Source organism: Balaenoptera musculus, chromosome 19, assembly GCF_009873245.2.
Source record: "Balaenoptera musculus isolate JJ_BM4_2016_0621 chromosome 19, mBalMus1.pri.v3, whole genome shotgun sequence".
NCBI classification, from domain to species: domain Eukaryota; kingdom Metazoa; phylum Chordata; class Mammalia; order Artiodactyla; family Balaenopteridae; genus Balaenoptera; species Balaenoptera musculus.
The window spans coordinates 11,571,376-11,580,008 of NC_045803.1; positions in this window are offsets into that span (position 1 = coordinate 11,571,376).

The following is an 8,633-nucleotide window of genomic DNA, read 5'->3' on the forward strand; positions in this document are numbered from 1 at the left end:
TCACTGTCACAGAACAGAATAAAGAAAAAAGAATGAAAAGAAATGAAGACAGCCTAAGAGACCTCTGGGACAACATTAAACATACCAACATTCGCATTATAGCGGTCCCAGAAGGAGAAAAGAGAGAGGAAGGACCTGAGAAAATATTTGAAGAGATTATAGTCGAAAACTTCCCTAACATGGGAAAGGAAATAGCTACCCAAGTCCAGGAAGCGCAGAGAGTCCCAGGCAGGATAAACCCAAGGAAATACTCCAAGACACATAGTAATCAAACTGACAAAAATTAAAGACAAAGAAAACTTATTGAAAGCAGCAAAGGAAAAACAACAAATAACATACAAGGGAACTCCCATAAGGTTAACAGCTGATTTCTCAGCAGAAACTCTACTAGCCAGAAGGGAGTGGCACAATATATTTAAAGTGATGAAAGGGAAGAACTTACAACCAAGATTACTCTACCCGGCAAGGATCTCATTCAGATTCGACGGAGAAATCAAAAGCTTTACAGACAAGCAAAAGCTAAGAGAATTCAGCACCACCAAGCCAGCTCTACAACAAATGCTAAAGGAACTTTTCTAAGTGGGAAACGCAAGAGAAGAAAAGGACCTACAAAAACAAACCCATAACAATTAAGAAAACGGTAACAGGAACATACATATCGATAATTACCTTAAACTTGAATGGATTAAATGCTCCAACCAAAAGACACAGGCTCGCTGAATGTATACAAAAACAAGACCCATATATATGCTGTCTACAAGAGGCCCACTCTGAAGACCCACCTAGGGACACATACAGACTAAAAGTGAGGGGATGGAAAAAGATATTCCATACAAATGGAAATCAAAAGAAAGCTGGAGTAGCAATACTCATATCAGATAAAATAGACTTTAAAATAAAGAATGTTAGCAGAGACAAGGAAGGGCACTAAATAATGATCAAGGGGTCAATCCAAGAAGAAGATATGACAATTATAAATATATATGCACCCAACATAGGAGCACCTCAATACATAAGGCAACTGCTAACAACTATAAAAGAGGAAACTGACAGTAACACAATAATAGTGGGGGACTTTAACACCTCACTTACACCAATGGACAGATCATCCAGACAGAAAATTAATAAGGAAACACAAGCTGTAAATGACACAATAGACCAGATAGATTTAATTGACATTTATAGGACATTCGATCCAAAAACAGCAGGTTACGCTTTCTTCTCAAGTGCATATGAAACATTCTCCAGGATAGATCACATCTTGGGTCACAAATCAAGCCTTGGTAAATTTAAGAAAACTGAAATCATATCAAGCGTCTTTTCCGACCACAACGCTATGAGATTAGAAATCAATTACAGGGAAAAAAACATTAAAAACATAAACACATGGAAGCTAAACAATACATTACTAAATAACCAAGAGATCACTGAAGAAATCAAAGAGGAAATCAAAAAATACCTAGAGACAAATTACAATGAAAACATGATGATCCAAAACCTATGGGATGCAGCAAAAGCAGTTCTAAGAGTGAAGTTAATAGCAATACAAGCCTACCTCAAGAAACAAGAAAAATCTCAAATAAACAATCTAACCTTACACCTAAAGGAACTAGAGAAAGAAGAACAAGCAAAACCCAAAGTTAGTAGAAGGAAAGATATCATAAAGATCAGAGCACAAATAAATGAAATAGAAACAAAGAAAACAATAGCAAAGATCAATAAAACTAAAAGCTGGTTCTTTGAGAAGATAAACAAAATTGATAAACCTTTAGCCAGATGCATCAAGAAAAAGAGGGAGAGGACTCAAATCAATAAAATTAGAGAGGAAAAATGAGAAGTTACAACAGACACCGCAGAAATACAAAGCATCATAAGAGACTACTACAAGGAACTCCATGCCAAAAAAATGGACAACCTGGAAGAAATGGACCAATTCTTAGAAAGGTATAACCTTCCAAGACTGAACCAGGAAGAACTAAAAAATATGAATAGACCAATCACAAATAATGAAATTGAAACTGTGATTAAAAATCTTCCAACAAACAAAAAGTCCAAGACCAGATGGCTTCACAGGTGAATTTTATCAAACATTTAGAGAAGAGCTAACATCCATCCTTCTCAAACTCTTCCAAAAAATTGCAGAGGAAGGAACACTCCCAAACTCATACTATGAGGCCACCATCACCCTGTTACCAAAACCAGACAAAGATACTACAAAAAAAGAAAATTACAGACCAATATCACTGATGAATATAGATGCAAAAATCCTCAACAAAATACTAGCAAACAGAATCCAACAACACATTAAAAGGATCATACACCATGATCAAGTGGGATTTATCCCAGGGATGCAAGGATTCTTAAATATACACAAATCAATCAATGTGATACAACATATTAACAAATTGAAGAATAAAAACCATATGATTATCTCAGTAGATGCAGAAAAAGCTTTACACAAAATTCAACACCCATTTATGATAAAAACTCTCCAGAAAGTGGGCACAGAGGGAACCTACCTCAACATAAAATTAAAGATGATACAAACAGATGGATATACCATGTTCTTGGATTGGAAGAATCAATATTATGAAAATGACTGTACTACCCAAAGCAATCTACAGATTCAATGCAATCCCTTTCAAATTACCAGTGGCATTTTTTGCAGAACTAGAACGAAAAATCTTAAAATTTGTATGGAGACACAAAAGACCCCAAATAGCCAAAGCAGTCTTGAGGGAAGAAAACGGAGCTGGAGGAATCAGACTCCCTGACTTCAGACTATACTACAAAGCTACAGTAATCAAGATAATATGGTACTGGCAAAAAAACAGAAATATAGATCAATGGAACAGGATAGAAAGCCCAGAGATAAACCCACGCACCTATGGTCAACTAGTCTATGACAAAGGAGGCAAGGATATACAATGGAGAAAAGACAGTCTCTTCAATAAGTGGCGCTGGAAAAACTGGACAGCTACATGTAAAAGAATGAAATTAGAATACTCCCTAACACCATACACAAAAATAAACTCAAAATGGATTAGAGACCTAAATGTAAGATTGGACACTATAAAACTCTGAGAGGAAAACATAGGAAGAACACTCTTTTATATAAATCACAGCAAGATCTTTTTTGATCCACCTCCTAGAGTAATGGAAATAAAAACAAAAGTAAACACATGGGACCTAATGAAACTTAAAAGCTTTTGCAAAGCAAAGGAAACTACAATCAAGATGAAAAGACAACCCTCAGAATGGGAGAAAATATTTGCAAACAAATCAATGGACAAAGGATTAGTCTCCAAAATATATAAAGAGCTCATGCAGCTCAATATTAAAAAAACAAACAACCCAATGAAAAAATGGGCAGAAGATCTAAATAGACAGATGGCCAAGAAGCACGTGAAAAGCTGCTCAACATCGCTAATTATTAGAGAAATGCAAATCAAAACTACAATGAGGTGTCACACCAGTTAGAATGGGCATCATCAGAAAATCTACAAACAAATGCTGGAGAGGGTGTGGAGAAAAGGGAACCCTCTTGCACTGTTGGTGGGAATGTAAATTGATACAGCTACTATGGAGAACAGTATGGAGGTTCCTTAAAAAACTAAAAATAGAATTACCATATGACCCAGCAATCCCACTCCTGGGCATATACCCAGAGAAAACCATAATTCAAAAAGACACATGCACCCCAATGTTCATTGCAACACTATTTACAATAGCCAGGACATGGAAGCAACCTAAATGCCCAATGACAGACGAATGGATAAAGAAGATGTGGTACATATATACAATGGAATATTACTCAGGCATAAAAAGGAACAAAATTGGGTCATTTGTAGAGACGTGCATGGACCTAGAGACTGTCATACAGAGTGAAGTAAGTCAGAAAGAGAAAAACAAATATCGTATATTAACGCATATATGTGGAACCTAGAAAAATGGTACAGATGAACCAGTTTGCAAGGCAGAAATAGAGACACAAATGTAGAGAACAAACGTATGGACACCAATGGGGTTGGTGGTGGTGGGATGAATTGGGAGATTGGGATTGACAGATATACACTAATATGTATAAAATAGATAACTAATAAGAACCTGCTGTATAAAAAATAAAGAAAATAAAATTAAAAAAATTAAAAAATAAATAAAAGGCCGTGGGTTCAATTCCCAGTCTGCGTTTGGCCAGGTTCAAGTCCTGGAAGGTGGGTTCAAGTTCCAATTTGAGCTGCACGGTTTCCCTATCACTCCCAGCAGCATACAAACATGCTGTCATTCCTCCCATCTCAAAAACGGCCCACAGGAACTTTAAGCACTTTACATCCTCCACTATGTATTCACCAAACTGCAAAACATCCGGAATTCAAATTCAGAGTCTTTATTTTACATATTGTAAAATAACCTGTATGTGGAAATCCTTTAAAAGTAAGTTCTTATAGAACAAACTCCTGATACATTCAACAGCAGCAAAGACTCTCCCAGACCAAAGAGCTAAAGAAGGCAGACAACACAGCAGACCTGCTGTAAGATTTCATTTATATCAAGTTCAAGAGCAGACACAACTCACATGTAGTAACCAGAATTAGATCAGTGGCTGCTTCTGGAGTGGGGGAGCTGACGGGGAAAGGGTCCAAGAGAAATTTCTGGGGTGTTGGAAATGTTCTCTACCTTGACCTGGTTAGTGGTTACACAAGTATATATATTTGTAAAAATTCATTGACCAATACTCTTTAAGATCTGTGTCTTTTCTGCACTTCACCACGTTTAAGTTACACCTCAACAAAAAAAAAAGATAAAGAAAAGTAAATACCTGTAAACTTTTCCTTATAGATTCTACATTACGATATTGAGAAGTTTCCATGACATAGTGAGACTGAGACAGGAGGGAAGGGGGCAGGACACAACCTTTAAAAGAATGACACAGGACTTCCCTGGTGGTCCAGTGGTTAAGACTCCGTGCTCCCAATGCAGGGGTCCTGGGTTTGATCCCTGGTCAGGGAACTAGATCCCTCATGCATGCCGCAACTAAAGACCCAGCGCAGCCAAATAAATAAATAAATAAATATTAAAAAAAAAAGAATGACACAGCCCCTCGAGGATACGACTAAAACTGTTTGGAACCTACTAGGTCCAAGATGGCAGAAGATTGGACTTCCCTAGACCTTGAGCCTCATTATACGTTTGTTGCAATACATCAGCATATGCTAAGTGACACACCCACAGGCACCATAACAGTTCTGAGGCTGACCATAAAAGGCCAAAGAGTGGGTGGTGGCCCAATTCCTGGAAATCCCCGCCCCTTCCCCAAAATATTTGGAATAATCTTCTCACTTGTTAGCCTATGAAATTATCCAGCCCATAAAAACTAACCACCCCCCGCACCCCAGTGCCACTCTTGCCTTCTGAGATGGTCTGCATTCTGCCTATGGAGTGTGTATCTCTCTAAATAAACTTACTTTCACTTTACTATGGCTCGCTCTTGAACTTTCCTGAGTGAAACCAAGGACCCTCACTTGGTGGCCCGTCCCTGGGACTCACCTGGGACATGACCATCCTCTTGCAGCCCATTCTCCTGCAACAAGACTGGGGGATAAGACAGCCATGTTTTCTTCATGGTGGACCCCACGTCCACCTCCAGCTACTGCTCTGTATCTCTGCTCCCTAGTCGATCACCATCTTTTTGGAACTCTTTGTTTCCTTGGCCCCGGTTTATCACCTCTCCTGATGTTCCTGCTCCTTCTCTAGGATGCTGGTCCTTTCCCTGATTCCTATACGTGGGAGGCCCAGGGCCCAGCCTCTGCTCAACCTACTCCCTCAGGCTGGATGGTTGCAGCAAATTCCGGGGCTTTAAATGTCATCTATATATTAACAGCTCCAAAATTTAGCACACTTGTATAGTTATTGATAAAATGACAGGACATCTGAGGTTTGCTTAAAAGCTTAAAAAATAATACAGAAACTCCAGGAAAAAGTGTGCTTATATGTGGGAGAAGAAAACAGAAGAAATAAGATAAGTAAAATGTGATGACTCCCCATACTGGGTGGTGGGCATGTGGGAGTTCTTTATACCAGAAAACCTCTGTGCGTGTTTTTAAAATTTCATAATGAAAAGTCAGCAAAAATTCTGTATCTACAAACCCTGGCTTCGCCTTAGTGCGACCACTTACTTGGACCACTTCAGATGTCCAATGTGCATCTCAAAGTTAAGCAGTTCAAAGCTTGTCAATTTCCCATCAAGTCTACTCCTCCCCATCTCGGTAAAAAGCATCACTCTTCACCCAGTGGGTCAGGCCCAAACCTTCAGGATAACTTTTAAGTCATCCCTGATTCATGCTTCCTCTCACATAACCCTCTTCCTGAGTCATCATCATCATCTCTTGCCCAGGGAAGAGACAGCAGCTTCCTCATTTCCTGCTTCCACTGCTGCCCAGCTGCAGCCCATTCTCCTCATGGCAGCCAGCACTGCTTTAACTTTTTTGTGCATAGATAAGAGTCACATAGTTCAAAAACATGAAAGTCTTAAGACGTTTTCCTCCACATCCACCTATAACCTTCACCCCCACAGGGAACCACTGTTACTACTTTTTGAGAATAACACTAGAGAAATCTTTATAAAACATACCTCACAACATGCTGGTCCTTGCTCACGGCCCTCCAAAGGCTTCCTGTTACACTTGGAAGTAAATTCAAAAGCTCTTACCATGGCTCACAAGACCCCATGTAACCTGGACCTCTCTACAGCTATATCCCTAAATAATTCTACCCCTTTTCCACTCTGCTCCGGTCACTCTGGTCATCTTGATAATCCTTGAACACCCAGGTCCATTCTCACTTCGGGGTCTTTCCACTTACTGTTTTTCAGCATCTTCCTATGGTTCATTCCCTTACCATCTTTCAGGCTTCTGCTCAAATGTCACCTCAGAGCAGCCTTCCCTGACCAACTGTCACTCTCTGTGACCTCTGTCACTCTCAATTCCCTTACCCTGATTTGTCCAAGCATCTTTTACCTGACATCTTCTGCCCCTACTGGAAGATCTGTTCCTGGAGGGCAGGTGCTCTGTCCTGGCAGATGACTAGAGTTCCATAATTCGTTCAATAGATACAAACGAATGAATGAAGTGAACAGAGAAGTGACTTGAGAACTGAATAGATCGTTTGGCAAAGGGCTCTTAAAATTCCCAGTGCATGTACCCTTTGACCCAGCAATTCTACTTCAAACAAGATATTCTATTGATAATACTATCATCTACATGCAGTCAGATGTACAGGATATTCATTGTGGCAAATGTTTGTAAGAGCAAAAGTTCAGAAACTACCCTAAACGTGTATCAATAGGGTAATGGTTAAGTACGGTACATCCACACAACAGCACGCCATCCCACTTATATAAAAGGCAGCTCTCTGGGTGCTTGATTGCACCACTGACTCACCGCTAGGCAGGCTGCCCACTGCCAGGGAAAAAATGTGTGCTCGCCCTAGAGTGAGACAGGGTTGGGTTTGAATCCAGGCCCTGATGCCTCCTGGCCCTGGGTACTTCAGTAAGGCCCTTCTTCTCTCTCAGACTCATTTTCTGCATCTGTTAAACAAGGAGGGGAGAAGGTTACGGTGATGTATATAAAGCAGAACCCAGTATACAGTGGGCTCATGGTCCAGTGCCAAGCCCTTTCTTTTCCCTTAAGTCAAATCTCCACCTCTGAGGGTTGCCCAGAGGTGAAACTGGCATTCGTGAGGCTACTCTGGGGTTGAGAAATTCAGGTAAGAAAAACAGATTCAACCTAACAGATGAAGATGCTAAAAGGGATAATGTCAGACATAACACAAAGATGGCCTGTCATGTGTATCTCTGCCAGACACCCACAATCTTCTGGAGAATCCATAAACAACAGGACTCTCAACTCAGTCTGTGTGATGGTTGTTTTCACCCAGCCTGGAGAAATGGTTCCACCTGCCACCTGTGCTGAGAAAATGACAGCAGGGATGAGGCCTGGACGGGAGGGGGGCAGTTCAGACTCAGTCACTATCACTGTCATCATAAACCACAAAATAATGACAACACACAGTGCTACTATGCACCAGGCACTATTCTAGGCACTGTCACCCATTTAACTCTGCCAGTATCATCATTCAGTGCCCTCATCTCCATTGTAGAAACAGGACACAGACGCAGAGAGGTTAAGGAACTTGGCCAGGCTCAAGCTCTCAACCCCAATGCTTTGCTGTAACAGTAGCTCCAGAAGGAAACTGAGAAGCGGTGCTCTAGGAATGGAATATGGGAACCAGAGAGGAGACGGACTTTTCTTGTCTACCCCATGGACTGCTCGACTTTTGTCAGAATGTACATGTATTCCCTGTCCAAATATAATTTTGTTGTTGTTTGGCCGCGCCACGCGGCATGTGGGATCTTAGTTCCCCGACCAGGGACCACCTGTGTCCCCAAGCAATGGAAGCCCGGAGTCTTAATCACTGGACCTCCGGGGAGGTACCCAAATATAATTTTAAATGAAAAATGGTAAATTCCCCACTCACCTACATATCTATGAATATATGTATATGTATATATACCCTTCTCTCTTCTCTTGAAGCATCCATCGTTCCCATTGGTAACCACCCGCTTCAGCTAAGTC